At 39.9% G+C, this 17,009-nt stretch overlaps 1 protein-coding gene across 1 annotated transcript in view; it reads right to left on the reverse strand.

Annotated features, from left to right (window-relative positions):
• Positions 1-17,009, reverse strand: part of ADARB2 (adenosine deaminase RNA specific B2 (inactive)) — a 306,659-nt gene that overhangs the window by 168,917 nt on the left and 120,733 nt on the right. The window lies entirely within an intron of this gene.

Raw genomic sequence — 17,009 nt, forward strand, 5'->3', positions numbered from 1 at the left:
CTCCTTGGGCTAGAAGGAAAATTCCTCTTGCAGACTGAATGCAGGCCCTTCAGCTGTGCAGGGAGCTGGAATAGAGAGCTGGCTGTTGCCAGAACAAGTCTTTAGGCGAGGTGGGAGAAGAATGGAGGTGGGAATATCTCATTTCACATAGGGCTTGGAAACTTGTTGAAATGACAACTCTTTCTACAGAGTATTTTTCAAGCAAACTGTTATGATATGAAAACAAGAGCTTGGCTGGAACACTGCCATTTATTTTGATGAAGATTTTATTTAGATACAACTTATACTTCTCAGGAACTTTTTTGACTATGTTTCAGGACAAACTGATAAAAGGGATTGAATTTTTGACAGGATGAGAAGAAATGGCCTCAAATTGTTCTGGGGGAGGTTTACATTAGATATTAGCAAAAATTTCTTCATAGGAATGTTTTTCAAGCATTGAAACATACAGTCCAGGGATGTGGTGCAGCCATGATCCTTGGAATTATTTAAAAAATATTTAAAAATTATTTTAAAATTATTAAAAAAAAATTTTAAAATTGTGTGGCTATGGCACATGAAGACATGATTTAATGGTGAACACGGTGGTGGTGCTGGGTTGACTTGATCATCTTAAAGGTCTTTTCCAATCTTAATAATTCTGTGATCCCATGATTGCATTTTGACATCCCAGCCTTGAGGTCAGGAGATTGGGAGTTCTTGGCTTCCAGACCATTGAAACAAACAGCACCACTGTTTCCAGGAAAGCACAGCAGAGACCTGTAATGCTGGGAAAGGTGGATTGCAAATGGGTTCAAAAGCTCTCCTCAGTCTCATTCAGCCACTCAGTACTGTCATACCAGTATTCCTCAACCTAACAGCAAAAAATACCAATTCTTTGTTGATCATGATGTTCACTTTGTCTTAATGAGTATGATAAAGTTAATTTCTACCTCATGGAACTTGAATTAGTACTCCAATTTGATTTAATCAAAATTAAGTTTTAACATTTAAAATTGAATTTTTAACATTTAAACCAGTTTTCTTTTTCATGAACCTTCAAAAGCAGTCCTCATTCCCTTTCACTGAAACCTGCCACCTATTCCTATATTTTTGTTTATTTTTTTTTGCTGCTCACAGTTCCCAGAGGACAAGTCTGGATGTTTAGTTCCCTGCTGAGCCCAGCCCACATGACTTAATGTGTTATTACCCTGTGCAGTCCATCTGAGACACAAGATTAAGTGACTTGCCACAGTCCCAGCTAAACACATATTTAGAAAGTGTTTAATTTGTTTCACAGTCACAAATTCCATAGCATGCAAAGGCCCTCAAAATGATGTTGAGTTTGGATATATAACCCCCTCGTATTGCTCTCCTCTTAGTATTTGTTTATTTTTTTTTCTTATTTCTCACAAACCCTAACCATAGCAGTCACTTTCAGTTAAAGAGAGGAAATAACTTTCTGTAATTTCTGGTCATCTTTTTCTGAGGTATGGGGTGAGGAAAGAATTTAAGATCTGATTTACTGAGTTACATTAATCCTTAAACAGCTTTGCCCTTATCTTGTCTCTTGTTGCTTTCTTCTGATTGAAGAAGTCTTATCAAAATGATCAATTTACTTTTCGGTTCTGATGCAATTTTGTGTGTGTTTTTGTTTTTAACCAGAAAGGCATTCAGCTCTAGGAAGTTCTCACCACACAGACCTAGGAACACTGACCTCTGCCTTGCAGACAATGTGATGAATTCAGAGAAATCTGCAGGACAAAGATGGGCATTCATCTCCTCTGCCTGGAACTGTAGCCAGCTATGGATCTGTGTTCCAGTACCTGAACACAGCAAGGCCAATATTGTTGTTGGACAGGCAGTTAATGAAGCTCTTGAATGCATTGTGAAAATTGTCTTTGGTAATGACACTTGTCTGAGCCAACAACCTCTTGAAGTGCAAATGATGAAATGCTTTCCACAGCACAACACTGGGCTGCAGCAATAAAGTGTTAAAGCAAAAGCCCCATGACAATATTTGGCAAACTTCTACCTAAAAACTCTTTTACATCTTATGTTTTCTATATTTTCTAATCCTCTTAATAAAATATGGAAAGCAAATTCTCCACTACACACTCACCTCTTGAGCTTTGAGACCGATAATATTAGAAGGCAACAGATTCTCCTATGTTCCTCTAAAAAACTTTTTTTTTTCCCTGGGAACAACTTTGGCTTGGTATACCTGTTTTTCAATAATATTCAGTTTTCTTCTCTCATTTCCTTCCAGACTGTGAGTTTTGGAAGCCACATCTTGAAACAAATATTTTATATGCTTCTATACCTAATTTTAGATTTTCTTGGGAGCAAGGCTGATTTGATGTTCAGCCTTAACTCAGGTTCAAGGTCCATTTAGAAGGTCCTGTCATCTTATTCTGGTGTCTGTCAGCTGTTGCACAGAACTTCTTGCCATAGGTGATTATTGCCACAGGTAATCAGCACAGTCAAAAATGGGGTCAAGGAAAGACTGAAGATCCAGACAGTGGAAAGCCACAAAAATAAAGATCTTAATAATAAAACACTGTACTGAACAAGAAGACAAGGGTGTTCAGCTCTTATAAATCTGTGCTGCTGATGTGACAGGTCACCATGTGCTGAACCATCTGGATCCTCTTCATCTTGTTCTCCACCAAAGCCTCTTACAGTAATGTTCAGTAATTTAGTGCAAAGGTGATAAACAGGGCGTTGGTTGATCTTTCTGCCTCTTGGCAGGAAAAGACGCAGTCTCTGGATTAGCTAGAACAAGGCCTTTCTACCTTAGGCATGAGCACTCAGAGGCAGCAAAGTACATGGGACCTGGCTGAGATGGGAAAAACATCAAGGAAAACTCTTGTCTTAATCAGTCCTTTAAAGTTTTTGCTTCTCCTCACCTGCATTTATGTGGTTCATATTTTATATCTTATTTATTTCAGCCAAGCAATGATTCAGCTGGACCTTAATGCAGAAATAGGGATGACACAGGGGTGAGTAACCAAGAAGTGTGATTATTTTGACATTTAATACCATCAGTAAGCTAAGAGAAAGAAAAGGCTTTAAATACACCCCAAATTCCAAAGGTATCCCTTGAGACCTGACTTCTCCCTAGTGCTTCCAAGCTCTGTCAGCCACATCATCCTGTCCTGCTCCCAGTGCCCATCCACACACCATGATGCTCCAAGGACAGCCTCCCTGAGCCCAATCCTCTCCCTGTCCTGCCTGCAGCTCGGCCTGCCCACCTCCCCTGCTCACCCCTGTAGCCATGATATTTTCTGAAAAATCCCTTTGCCAGGATTTTTCTCCTGAGAAGCTGAGAGGCCTCAGGAACAAAATGTAACCAATGGTTATCTGCTGCTGTGGAATGCAACAGGTGGATCTTTGATTGGTCTCATGTGGTTGTTTCTAATTAATGGCCAATCACAGTCCAGCTGTCCGGACTGTCTGGTCAGTCACAAGATTTTATTATCATTCCATTCCTTTCTATTCCTTGCTAGCCTTCTGATGAAATCCTTTCTTCTATTCTTTTAATATAGTTTTAATATAATATATATATAATAAAATAATAAATCAGCCTTCTGAAACATGGAGTCAGATCCTCGTCTCTCCCCTCGTCCTTGGACCACCACACACCCCCCTCCACATGTCCACATGGAATGGATGACACTTTCTCCATCAGGGAAGAGGAAGACTCAAGGAAATCAAGGAAGAGAACTTTAAGGCACTAACAGATCCACTTGGCTAATTATTGAGCAATTACAATTTGTGAAAACTACATTGGGGAAATACATTTACATTAAGACCCCTCTCTTGCAGCTATGCCAATCATGGATGGTTAATGGGGACAGAACAGAAAAGGAACTGGGAAAAAATATTTTGTTTGTGTTCAGAGGCACTGTGACACACTCCAGGTGATGTTTGACTTCTATATTTAGATGGGAGATGAACTGAGGGCTAAAAGTGGTTCTGAAGTACATAAATTTGGTTTTCCTTCTTTTTACAGAAAATGTAAAAGGGAGTAAATGAGAGCATGGCTGTTTCTAAACAAGTAGCACACTGGTCCATCATTTGAGAGATGAGTTATTAAAATAGAAAGAATGCAATTTGAACTGTCATGTATGCAAAACAAAATTTGCCATTTTCATCCAAATAATAAATGAAGAAACTGGAGAAAGAAGTAGAAATACAGAAGCTGGAGTGACAGATTAAAAAATAGTTATAAATGAGAAAAACTGCAGCAAATCAGAAGGACTCCCCAAGATGATGCAACTGCAGGAAACAATGTGTCACTGGGGCCTGGGATTTTGAACAGTCTGAACACATAGAGTATACCCCAAATATCACACCTGACAACCCAACAGTGACTGCTACTGGAAAGATTGCCCAGCATGGTCTCATGGCACTAGAAGAGAGATTCTTTCTGGGCCTTGTTATGATCTTGGGAGAGTCTCTCCCTTAACTGTTCTCCCTTCTATTTTCATCTTCTTGTCACTCTTGCCCACTGCAAACACTTCTGGGAGAAATGACACCTGTGTGGAGACCAGCACAACACCTGGAGCCTCAGCTACAACCTTTGGCTCTCTTACATAGTGCTGGCAACACTGCTGGTACAACAAGGGAGTTGTGAGCAGAAAAGATTTTTCCTCAAAAAGCTGAGCAGGACTTGATAATTGCATCCCCTTTCATACATTTCCTGCTTGTCATGCACTAGCCCATCAGTATGCTTCTGTGACTAGCAGCAAGAGTGCATCGAAGGGAAATGCCACTATCCAGAGAGAATGATCAATCTCGTTGACTTTGCCTGCAAACATGTTTCATCAGGGGGTCACTAATATGCTTTTATTGCCTCACTGTCAGAGATGATGCCATTACCAAGCCTGATAAAGTATTCTGTAGAGGGTTCCTTTTAATTTTATTTTTTATGCGATCATGAGAGACAGTAACTGATAAATTTAGTTCAATGCTTTCTCACTATTAACTAATTCTGAGTAAATCCATTGGGGCAGACTGGATACAAACACTTCAAAGAATTTTTACAGGATATTGAAAATGATATTCACTTAGGGACAGAGGTTTAAGTACTGAGCTGCTAGTGTTTTCTTTACCATTAAAGCTACAACACTGTTAAATGTCATTTAGTCAAAACATTGTATTCAGAAGGATTTGTAGCACAAGATGACTATTTGCTTTTAATAAACTTATTGCATCAGGGTGGTTATGTTAGCTTATTTCTGGGGGAAAGGGAGTTTGAGAAAAGATGATACTTCTTCCCTCATTTTCTTTATTGGGGTCCAATTCAGCTCCCACCTAAGGCAATGAGATTTTTGCTGTTGCCTACAGCAGGAACAGTCCCATAATCTCTCAGGGCTTTGAAGTGTTCAAATTCAAATTAAAATACAGGGTTTGTTTTTTTTTTTTTCAGAGAAAGGGAAGAAAAAAGAAAAACCAACCCAAAACCCAATCAAACCAAAACCCTCAGCTCTAGCAGAAACAAAACAAATAGGGAACTGAAAAAAAGGTTTTTCTCATGGAGGGTTTTTTTTTCCTAAGCTGCTTTCATATCCTATATAGCACCCTAAAAACTGGAACACAGGATGTGAAACCATGGAAACAGCTGGATGCGACAGGATTTTTGAACTACTTTTGTCAAGGTTTAGACTTTGGGGATTTTATTTTTTTCTTAAAGTTTAATTGATTTTTTCCCCGTACTGAAATCCGTAATATGTTGAGCTTGTTAAACTATGTTAGAGGTCACAGACTAAATTTAATTGGTAGTATTTCTTTTGAGCCTAATTTAAAGGTTGATTTGGCTTTATGGACAGACTCTTAGTTGTAGTAAATCAGTTCAGCTGTAATGGGACTCTGCTTTCATCAGTAGAAAATATGATCATTGGAGACTCAGATCCAATGCAAAATCTCAGGAAGAACATGCAAAAAAAAAAATAAGAGGATGTTCCTTTTTTGAAAGACTGTTTTAATGAAAATTTATGTAAAACTAGAATATTTTGGAAAGAGGTTAAAATGCATCCATAGTTCTATTTTCATATAACCCAAGAAGGTAGGGCTGTCCTGAAGATATGTTTCTATCTGTATGTATCTGGTTATGGGGACTAACAGGAAGCAAGGGGTTTATTGGCAAATGCAACTTCAGTAAAATGTATTCAGAAACCACAGTCTCTCTATGCAAATGTGGAGGTGCATGGTCAGTGAAACCTGACAGAAAAATGAGTGTGACATCCAGCAAGACTTGTTTTAGATGAGGTCAGTTGTGGTTATTTTTCCTCAACCCAGATGTTCTGGAAGGAAGCACTAGGAAACCAGGTAAAACACTATAACAAATGCTAGTTCATCAGATGTTCTAATTTTTAATTTAGAAATTGTTTTTTTTTCTTTTTCCAAGCAGCTCAGTAGATGCAAAAGGTACTGATAAGCTTTTGACTGAAAGAAATGAAACTCCCAATCTTTAGGGATTCTTTCCTCACCAGTAAATGTGCAAGGTATTGGAAAAGTCCATGATGCAAATGTTGAAATCATTCATTAGTACCCAGTATTGACAAAAACTGTAATCTCAGTAGAGTGAAATATAACACAGCCTCAAACTGAGTACAGTGGCTGAAATAAGGGAGCCTGTGCAGCTCTGAGATCTATGATCTGTGCATGAGCACCACATCTTCAATCTATTCCAGTATTTACATGGATCCTAAACAGCAGTGCAATAAATCTTTCACTGGTGATATGGCACTTATGTCCATTTTTTCTTACTTCTATTAACTGAAAAAGTAATTTCTGTATACATCATGCTTCAGTTAACTCATCTTGACAGCAATAATATGAAGTGATGAGCTCCTAAATAATATCCAAACTTCCCACCTCTGGAATATGTACTGGAAACACTCTCTCCTTATTATACTTTACTAAACACAAATTTTGACAATGTGAGCCATAGTATTGTGGTGACACAAAAGGCACCATAATGTTCTAGAAGTGCAAATCAACAATAAAACTTGTCCTTGAAACACTGCTTATTGCTAGAGGAATTGACTTGGAATAGGATTTTCTGCTGAAAGGAAGTATTAGGAAGACCATCATTCAGGCAGGTCTTGAAAATAAAAGAGGAAGATATGTGGAGATACTCCCAAAGATGACAATTCTAGAAAGGATGAGCCTCATCAAAATGGAACGCAACAAAATTATCCTGTGGCATTTTTCCTCATGAGGAATTCTGACCTCTGGGGAGGAATTGAAGTCTTCACAGTGACTTAAAAGGACTTTGGTTATGTCCTACCAAAAACAATAGCAGCAACAAATGTGTCATGAAGATAGAGCTTTATCTATGCTACAGATGGGAAATACCATCCTATGGGCTACTTTCTCATTAAAGCAGACATTAGACACACACGAGCTGGAGCTGAAAGATCTGAATAAAAAATTTGGGCTTATAGCACACAAGGAGAAATTTTCTCCACTGTGGCTGTGACCTTCTGCCCAAACACAGGCAAAAAACATTTCCTTTGCCATAGAAAGTTACAATGCCTTTATAGAGAAGAAAATGCCTGAGGGCTGAAATTTGGTTCTGAAAGAAAGTCCTCACTGAAGAAATGAAAATTTGGTGAGAGCTGGTGCAGAGTGACTGACCTGTGACCAGCTGAAAATTACCATTACACATTTGCTTAGTACTTGTACAGCTCACAATGTTTGCAGCCGAGGCCAGATGCTCTGAAGAGGCCAAAACCTTCAGTGATAAAACTCATGAATTTAAGTGAAAATCATTTGCTGAAATGGAAAGACCACAGTCTTTCTGCAACAAATACAAATACTGCAACAAATTACATTATGCTGCAGCCCTACTCTTCTGCCAGCTCTGACTGCAGCACTCTGTGTGTGCATGAGCTGAGCCACAGCTACACCTTTGCATAATTGATACTGAAATCTCATTATACAGTGCCTGAATGTCATACTTCAAGAAACCTTTTTAAGATACTTCAGGTGTCCATCTGAATATTTTCTAAAATTTTAGACAGTTGTTTCTAATTTTAAATGGTTGTAAAATAAGTGGACAAGGAAGTCTTCTTCTCTTCAAACTTTAAGAGTTTGAATGAGTTGCAAAGTGTGTGTGTGAGATCCTCTCACAGCTTTGGGTGACCAAATAAATAAAATAAACCACAGGCTAACTCTCAAAATATAAAGCAGATTTGTTACCAAAATTAATGATTTTCACTAAGGAAAACTGAACTTGGGTGAAACATATAACTGTATTCCTTTTCTGCTCCTTGCATATCTAGTTGTTTTCATTCTACAAAATGTCTTCTTTGCTCACATCTGATTTCAACCAATTATTTCACAAACCCTGTGAAGAGCAATGGGAAGTATAATAAAGGACAAGGACAAATACTGTACATGTTTGCCTAAGGTCCAAAATTCAATTAAAGTCAGCAGAAATGAGACGCAGATAAATTGCAATTGTAGCTGAGTGAACAACTATGACAGTGCATTTGCCTGATCTTTTGCTTAGTCTTAGTACATCTTGGAAATCTCCTTCCCAAGTGTCCCAGCAGCATCATCTCATTTGTTTCAGTTCTGAGCTGGTGATGTTCCCCTGCTGTGGAAACCCAGGGCACTGGGAATATTTCCCTGTCTGCTCTGGGGTGCCCTGACACCTAGGGGAGCACTGACTTTGACCCTCATTCATGGAGAAAGTTTCCTACAATTCAAGATAGACTGGAATCCACAAAAGTGTGAAATAGATTACAGAGAGTAGTGTAGGTGCATCACTTGGTGAGAAATTCAGGTTTTGGGATTTTTAGTATGTTGTGGATGGAGGGCACAGGGTTTTTTCTTCATGCTTCTTCTTCTTGGGTTTGGTTGGCATTTTGTAATTGGGCAGAAAAGTCCACATTGCGGGCATTTGGGATCAATTACTGGGTTAAAAGGGAAAATAATCCAGGTGTCAGTTCTTAATTGGATAGTTTAGTCTTAAAAGACCTTGTAACAAGAGATTGTTGGCCATTTTGTGTCTTCTAATGAAAAGCTGCCCAACCCACAGTAATGAGACTGTTTTACTGGTAAGAAATAATAAACACCTGAGTCTGAACACGAATTACTGTCTCAAGTGCCTTCAATCCAGACCCAGAGAAACCCCCGACTGGTACCCCCACACCCTGCAATCCCTTGTTCTCAAAGCTGATTACTGGTGGGTTCATGACTTGTGCTGACAATGCTAAGTTTGGGATCTGTGGCCACATAACCACCAACCCACTGTCATTTCAGGCAGTGGCAGATCTCCCACCAGAGAACCCTTCGTTGCTCTGCCTGTTGCTGCTGCCAGGACAACAGGACAGCTCTTCCCATCCCTGCCACTCTCTCCTGCTTACAGGCAGTGAATTGGCACCTGTTTCCTGACGCCACACCAGGAAATTAGAAGGGAAACAGAAACCTGAAATGATTTCTCTTGCTGAAGTGCTCCCAGGACAGTGTAGCTACATGCTGTCTCTTAGAGAATTGGTGTTTGATGTGGTTTAATTTTGAACAAGTCTCTATGGATGTGTGAAAAGCCCATTTAGGGAGCAGAACATCTGTCCAGATGGTGTTGGCATAGCTGAATGTGCCTTTAGGAAATGAGATGGACCGGACGACCTTTTGAGGTCCCTTCCACTTTTGTTTTCTCTGGCTTGATTTTTTACAATGGAAACTAAAGTGCTTTAACACTATTCACAAGTGAGCACAACTGCCAAGAAAAATACACACTGGAGGGAAAAATCCTCTTTGACTGCTCAATTTTTTTTAACCTAATGTACAGCTAGATCTTCTCCCAGAAAGAGTCTAATTTTTTACTGTTTCTTGTGAGTACTGGCTATTTTTACTACTTTTAAATCTCTTGTAAAGGCATTTCTTTCAGACAGAATACTCTTAGCCCTGTTAAGTATTTGATCCTCTTTTTTCAAAGCAGACATCACATTCTAACCTTAACGCTTTGTATTGTGATTTTGCCTTTTTTCCTTTTTTTCCTCTTTTTTTATTTTGTTGGAAGTCTCTGTAATCTAAATATGTCTTTATTTCCAAGAGGATGACTGTTTCCTAGGGGATGACACTGCTTCTGGCCGAGACAAAAGGTGTTCCACCCAAGGAAAACTTCTGAAGTGCTAAACATAAGGATGTACTTTTCATTTCATCCTCAGTGCAGGTAGCTTTTTCACCCACAGGAAGGCCTCGGCTGCTGTTACCAGGTCTTTATCTGTATAGCTTCATTTGTTATTTGCATCCTTGTCAGTTCTGCTTTGGTAGTGATTTAGCAAAGGGTTCAAGATGTAACAGCAAATGTGGAATTTGAAAATACCTGCCCTGAATGTGAGTGCAGAAACCTCTGAAGTGAGTCATGGAGCTGGTCAAGCATGGAGCTGGTCAGTCATGGAGCTGTGTCTGGGGGTAGCTGATTCCCTTCCATGGAGGGGAGGATCTGTTACTGCACATACAGTGGAGCAAGAAATTATCTCTCGACCAAAGTGGTTCCTGTAAATCAGACAGAGCAGGTGAAACTTTGCTGGTGTGATGGGAGCTGTAGATGTACTTGGGTTGCCGCTTTGGGGGTTGGAACTAGATGATCTCTACAGTCCCTTCCAACCCAAACCACTCCAGGATGATGGCCTTGAAGATGGCAGGATCCAGACCCAGATGAGCAGCAATGGCCCTGGCAAAACTGAGGAAAGGAGGAGCTTTCTTGGAGTCGGTATGCTGGGCTGGACTCTCCTATTGACCTGTTTCTGGGAGGCTGGTGGCAACCTGTCTGGGCTTTGACCAGTGCTGAATGGATTGAGATTATTTCCTCCCACTCTGCAGTGTCTAGAAAGGTGATGTAGGTGGTGATGTAGGAATGGTATTCCCCAATTGAATATCCCCAGTAAAAAGCAAAGCAGAACCACAAGCCCCCACCCAGCAGTGGGAAATGAAAGGCAGAAGTCTTGGGTTGAGATAAGAACAATAGCTGGAATCAGCAATGAGATAAGAAAAGGAACAGTAACAGCAAAAATACTAATAACAGAAATGAACAGAGTGATTTACATGCAAAATTGCTCACTGAAGAGCTTGACCTGACACAACATTATGCGACTGCAGCCAGTGGCACCACATCCTGACTGCTCTGTCCACCACACTTGGTCCCAAGTGGAAACCATGGAAATGTGAGAAAGTCCCAGTCCATCTCTTCCCTTCATCTCTGGCCATGATGTAAGATGGTGTCCAGTAACACAATGGCTTGGCCATGCCCACACAGCTCCAGGCCCAGCCTCCTCACAGTTACTGCAAAATATTAACTCTGTCCTCAGTGGAAACTGGGACAGGTCCAGCACCCCTTTCCAGAGCCTGGCAATGGAGCACCAAGTCTTGTGCTGGGTGTTGAGTAATTTGAGTTAAGTAATTTGAGTTCACACTCAACTCTGACCTGGGCTTAATATGAAATAACAGAGCAACTGAAGCCATTTTCAAAGAACCAATTTCAACAGGAATAGAGGTGAAAACTGTTTTCAGATAGGGAATGACTGTTTAAAAGAAAAAAATCAAACACATAAAAATACCAGCAGCTTGTGTTGACTGGAAACTGAGTAGAGGGAAATATCTATGTAAGGAGATGCAGGACCAACAGCCATAGTGCTGTACATTTTATTTGCACTTGACTGAAAACCACACCTTTCAACAGGGACAGAAAATCCCAGGTGAACAGGTTCACAAAACTGTATTTTCTGTCAGTAGGGCAATTTATAATAGAGAATAATAGGACAAAATAATTACAGCAGGGGAAATTTTGGTAGGCCAAAAGAGAAGATTCCTTGTAGCAATCCTGATTTCTGGAAGAGCCCAGTTAGTCCTTTGGAAACATCCAGGCTGTTCAGTGCTAACCAAGTGGTTATTAGTCCTTGATGACCACAAAGGTCTGATGAAATAGAGTGTAATGAGTAACCCTGAAGTGTTTTAGCCATCTTAATTGCCAGAGAGGGATTCACTGTGGCAAGTATCATCATAAACTCCCCTAACTCTTTACTGCTCTCAGGAGAGAAGGTGTTCATTTTGCCATCAAGATAAACACAATGTTTTTTAAAACTTAGGGAAGGAAAAGATTTAAAAATGTGAAGAATTTGAGTTTGTTTCAAAGATTTTGTCTGTGGAAACCCTTCAAAGGTACTTCAGAGTACTGAATTTATCTCTTTCTGAATGATAAAAGGGTGAAAAGAACCCAGCTGGGATTTAAACCTGGAGTCTATATGTTTCATATCAGTTGCATAAATCACTAAATCATCCCATAAATTACAATACTTATGTTCTGTCTTTTTAATTCCTGTTAACCAAAACTTGTGAGCTTTGTGGGGTTTTGTGGCTCTGACTGAAATGATTAGTTCAGCAAACAGCACAGTTCAGTGCTGGGAATGCACAGCCCTGCCATATATTCCAAGGATGGTTTTATACATCATTTACAACTTGCTTCAGCAATTCCATAAAGTTAATAAATAGGTCTACTAATCTCACAGAAGGGTTAAAAAAAATGCTTTTCTGTTTCCTCTTCCATCTGTGTCTTTGGAGAGGGCACATGTCAGCACATACCTGTGCGCATTTCCCTGAATGTCTATAGCTCAGCACAGGTCCAACCACACCCTTGTCATTCATTTCATGCCATTTTCTTCTGCTCCAACTGGGAAGACAAAGTAGGGAAGTGTTTTGTTGCATGTTTAAGTCTTTTTCTTCCAAACTGAATCAGCAAACCTCTGTGGCTGTGTGGGCCTGGCTGACTGTTCTCACATGGGTCTGGCACATTATGGTGCTGCCCCAGCAGTGGTTACAGACCCCACAGCACACATCTCTTTGCATCCCCATCCATTAGTTTAAACTGATGAAAGAGCATGAGTTCTAGCTCTGCAAGAATCAGTACATAGGATGAGAGACACATAGATTATCCATTAGTCATATTTATACAGATTTTGATGGGCGCAAGCCTATTTGGGTTTGAAGCTGATTGAGGAAGAGATTTTTTTTATCTCATTCTTCCTGAGATTTCAGAACTCCTCCTCTTTACCAGCAAGATGAAGCCAAGTTCTGCTGGAGGTGTTTCACAGAAGCCAGGGATCCTGACCCTTGTATATCAGCCAGCCTGACACACACAGGGGAGTGGGGGACCCTGGTCCAATGTGCCGCTCTGTTTAATTCACTAATGAGATACTAATAGGGCCAGAGAGCAGAAGTGATTGCCTTGATAGCTCAGTGATTTGGTCACTCATCTAAAACGTTGGAGAACCAGGGTCATGGCCCCTGATCTAAATCAAGCAAGGCAAGTAGCTAAATGTGTGTCTCCAGTGCTCTGGCTGAAGCTCTCACCACCAGATCAATGTCGTATAACCCTTCCTCTTCATGAAAAAGTTCTCTCTGGAACTGAGAAACCACAACACAGGAAATAATTCAGTTGAAAATGCTTCAAAAGAGCTTTGGCTGTCAGACTGCAGTGTGGGGGAAGGAGACAAAAAGGGGCAGCTGGGGAATGCCCAGGGCTGCAGGCTGCACACAGCCTGTTCCTGAACTGTGATTTGGGACTTGGGAGCAGCAATCCTTCCCTCCAGCCTGCTCAGCTGCAGCACGGGGTACAGGCACTCACTTCTGGGGGTAGCACTGCTTCCTTCTTCTGCAGAACAACTGCAGGATTTTAGAAGCATGGAAATCTTTTGCTGGAAGCACAATGCAAATTAATTGCAAATTCTCTATTCTTCCATAGTCTATGCAAACAATGAATTATATACATATAGTAATTAATGGTTGGAATTGGGACTTTCTTGGGGAAAAAAAGGCTTGTTTAGTGAATGCTTTTCATTTGTCCACTTTAGTTCTTTCGATATTTATTGATCAGATATGTAATGAAGACAGCTGGGTCATGCAGTTAGGAAGAACTGATGTGTTCCTGAGAGCACAGAGAATATCCTGTTCAGTGAGAAGCTGTATAGACTGTGACACCAGGTAATGGGGAACAAAGCAGAAATGTTGTGTGAGAGACATATAAATGTGCATGTGATAGATACAAAATGAGGACCAGAAAGAGCAAATCCCACATGGAACCTGATCACTTGTCTTTCTAGTCTGGGCTTGTTTCAACATAAAATACTTGAGAGTAATGAGCTAAAAACTTCCCATAGAAACCCTACAATTGAGAATTTTTTCTTAAGATTTCTTTCTAACCTTGATTAATTAGACACTCTCTTGTAGCCCAAAGCAGAAGGATTTGTATTAATTCTAAAATCTTCTAATATTGCTGGATATTTGCCTTAGCTGTATAAATATCAAATATATATATATATATATACATAAAAGATGTATAATATAGGTATACTATATCTATAATATAGATATAGTACAGATAAAATTATATACATGAGATTTATAATATATATTTTAAAAAATATATACAGTATTTTTCAATCCTGATATATTCTTGACCAAAATGATACAATGACAGTGAGTCTTACAGACTAACCTGTTATAGCTTGAACACAGTATTTATCCTCTTTTTTTACTTTATGAAATATGCAATTTTAAAAAAATTATGATATAGGATTGTAAAGAAAAGTAGCCAAAGTATTGCATTATATGAGTACCTTAGTGATTCAGGAGTAAAAGTTATACAGCAGCCATATCTTGCAAATGTAATCCTAAAACTTTATTTTTTTCAGAACGCTTAAAAATACTCCAGTCAGTTATAACAATTTACATGGACAGATTAATAAAACATACTTCTAACTTCTTCAATTAAGGAGGTTCCTATTCCTTACTGAAGACTAACAGCCATGTAAAATGTATGGAAATCATTCAGTTCCAAGTGATCTTGCTTCAGGCAAGCATTTAGCTAAGTACTGAGACGGTCTCGGCTTGCTCTGCATCAGCGTCCTGTGAGGTAATGGCATTTACACCGGTGGGCAAAACACTACAGTCATGGCTCTTAAGAGGTCCTGACTTTATGAAAGCAGTAGGATCAAATGTATTTTTAGAAGAGTTCTTCCTTGCCTTTTTAGGTACTTCTGTGGTTAAGCACTGAGCCTGTATATAGGATGTACCTTGCACACACCTCTCCTGTATTGCTGTACCCATTTCACAAATGAGGAATTGGGAATCAGTGATTTGCCTGGAGTCACTCAGTAGGTTCTTGATTAACATCTATCTCCTCATCAGCACTGTGACTTCCTTTTAAATGAGCCTCTCTCCTGCTTTAGTCAGAACCCCTCTTCATTTCAAAACAAAATCCTGTTTCTGATGTTCTGCCTATCCCTTTTCCACCGCAATCACAAACTCTTAGCCTGCCATTACAAATCACTTGGGTTTTCTCTACTTTTACAATCTTTTCTAAATCCTCCTAAACTTTTTGCAGCTTCTGGACCTAAAATACATTGCCTTGTCACCAGACCACTGGGATTCATATTCCCAGAGCAATTTTTCATTTTCCAGAAATGGAGATGACTCTGCAGTGCAGTGACAAGGCAGAACCCTTGCCTGTCCTGTTATGGGGTAAAGCTGTGACAGTGACATGGTTTGGGAGTATTTTCCTTAGTAAAACTAGGTCCTCTTTAGAAGACAGATATTACTGTAGCTATGCCCAGGTGCCTGCATATGATCAAGTAAACACTGTTGTTCAGAGAGCTGTTGTAAATAAAATAAGCTGTCATAACCAACTGAGGCAGGCACCAAGACAATGGCAAGCATGAAGTAAAACATGTCAGCCTAAACCACTCTCATGGTATTGTAATAGCAGCTCTACGTAGAGAGTCTGAACATGCCATTTCCAGCCCTTGAATGTTTTCAGTTGCAGGGCTGAATTGAAAAACAAAGGTCTGAGCTGCTTCCTCTATTAACTTACCCACTGCAATAGCATCATCTAAATGGCCACCTGAAACTTGACAGGTATGTGCAATGGAGATGTAGGACATTCAAATGCTTCTTTTTTATTGCAATATACTGAGGTATGCTTCTCAAAATAAGGCAATATACCACAAAGTAGATTATATTGTTTAGCTGTCAGGAGGCTGTATGGAAATAGAAAACTTATGAATGCTCTCTCTCTCCAGTGTCTCCTCATCCTTTGTTACACCACAGCACCAAGCAGCTATGTGGTTATATTACACAGGGTAAAGAATCACTGTCTGCACTGGTTGGCTGTTAAGCTGAGTTTCACTCATAACAGATATTCTGTTATATGATACAACCATTGGGTTATTGTACTGTTTTTCAATCCAGCCCACTGAATGAGGAAAGGCTAACAAGGTTGCTAGAAAATTATATCTACCATCTCTCCAAGGACAAGTGCAAATAGAGGCATCTAATTTACCTCCTAATTAGCATTTCTCTGCTGGGTTATGTGAACAATAGTGAGTCAGATGTAAAAGGAGCCATTTCAGCCTTTTACTTTGCCGAAGCTCTGCAATCCCAGCATCACTGTGTGGTTCAGAAAAGGACAGGAAGTTATGAAGCTTGTCAGTACTCTGTAATAATGGATCCAAGACAATTTTCTGATTTGCCTATGGCTAGCTCGGCACAGTCCATTTTCAAGAAAAAAAGAGCATTCTTCACAGTTTCCTTCCACACTCCAGTGGACAAGGTGCAGGCTCATTACAAGAGTGCTCTTACCACAGTTAGATGACAGGAGGTAATTAGCAGAAGGTAAGGACATAGTGATTATAGGAGCCTGTCCACTTCACTTTAAACACCAGGCTTCATTACATTTTAGGTATCTAATGAAACAGCCTACATACAGTGAGTTTCTAATATAACCAATGGAGAGAAACAGATTACTGTGTTTACCTTAGAAGGATCCAAGGGGCACAACCTGCCTGCCTACCCAGAACTGGTGGAAAGGAGCTCCTTTTGGAGGCCTATGGGGCACCTCATTATCTGTGTTGCACATCTGGGGAATGTGAGCACTTATGCAGCTGCTCCATTAAACTGGTGAAAGCTAAGCATGAGTCAGATCTACAAATTAGGTATGTATCCCTCATTTTTCCAAG

The sequence above is a fragment of the Molothrus aeneus genome, chromosome 1 (genome assembly GCF_037042795.1).
Source record: "Molothrus aeneus isolate 106 chromosome 1, BPBGC_Maene_1.0, whole genome shotgun sequence".
NCBI lineage: Eukaryota > Metazoa > Chordata > Aves > Passeriformes > Icteridae > Molothrus > Molothrus aeneus.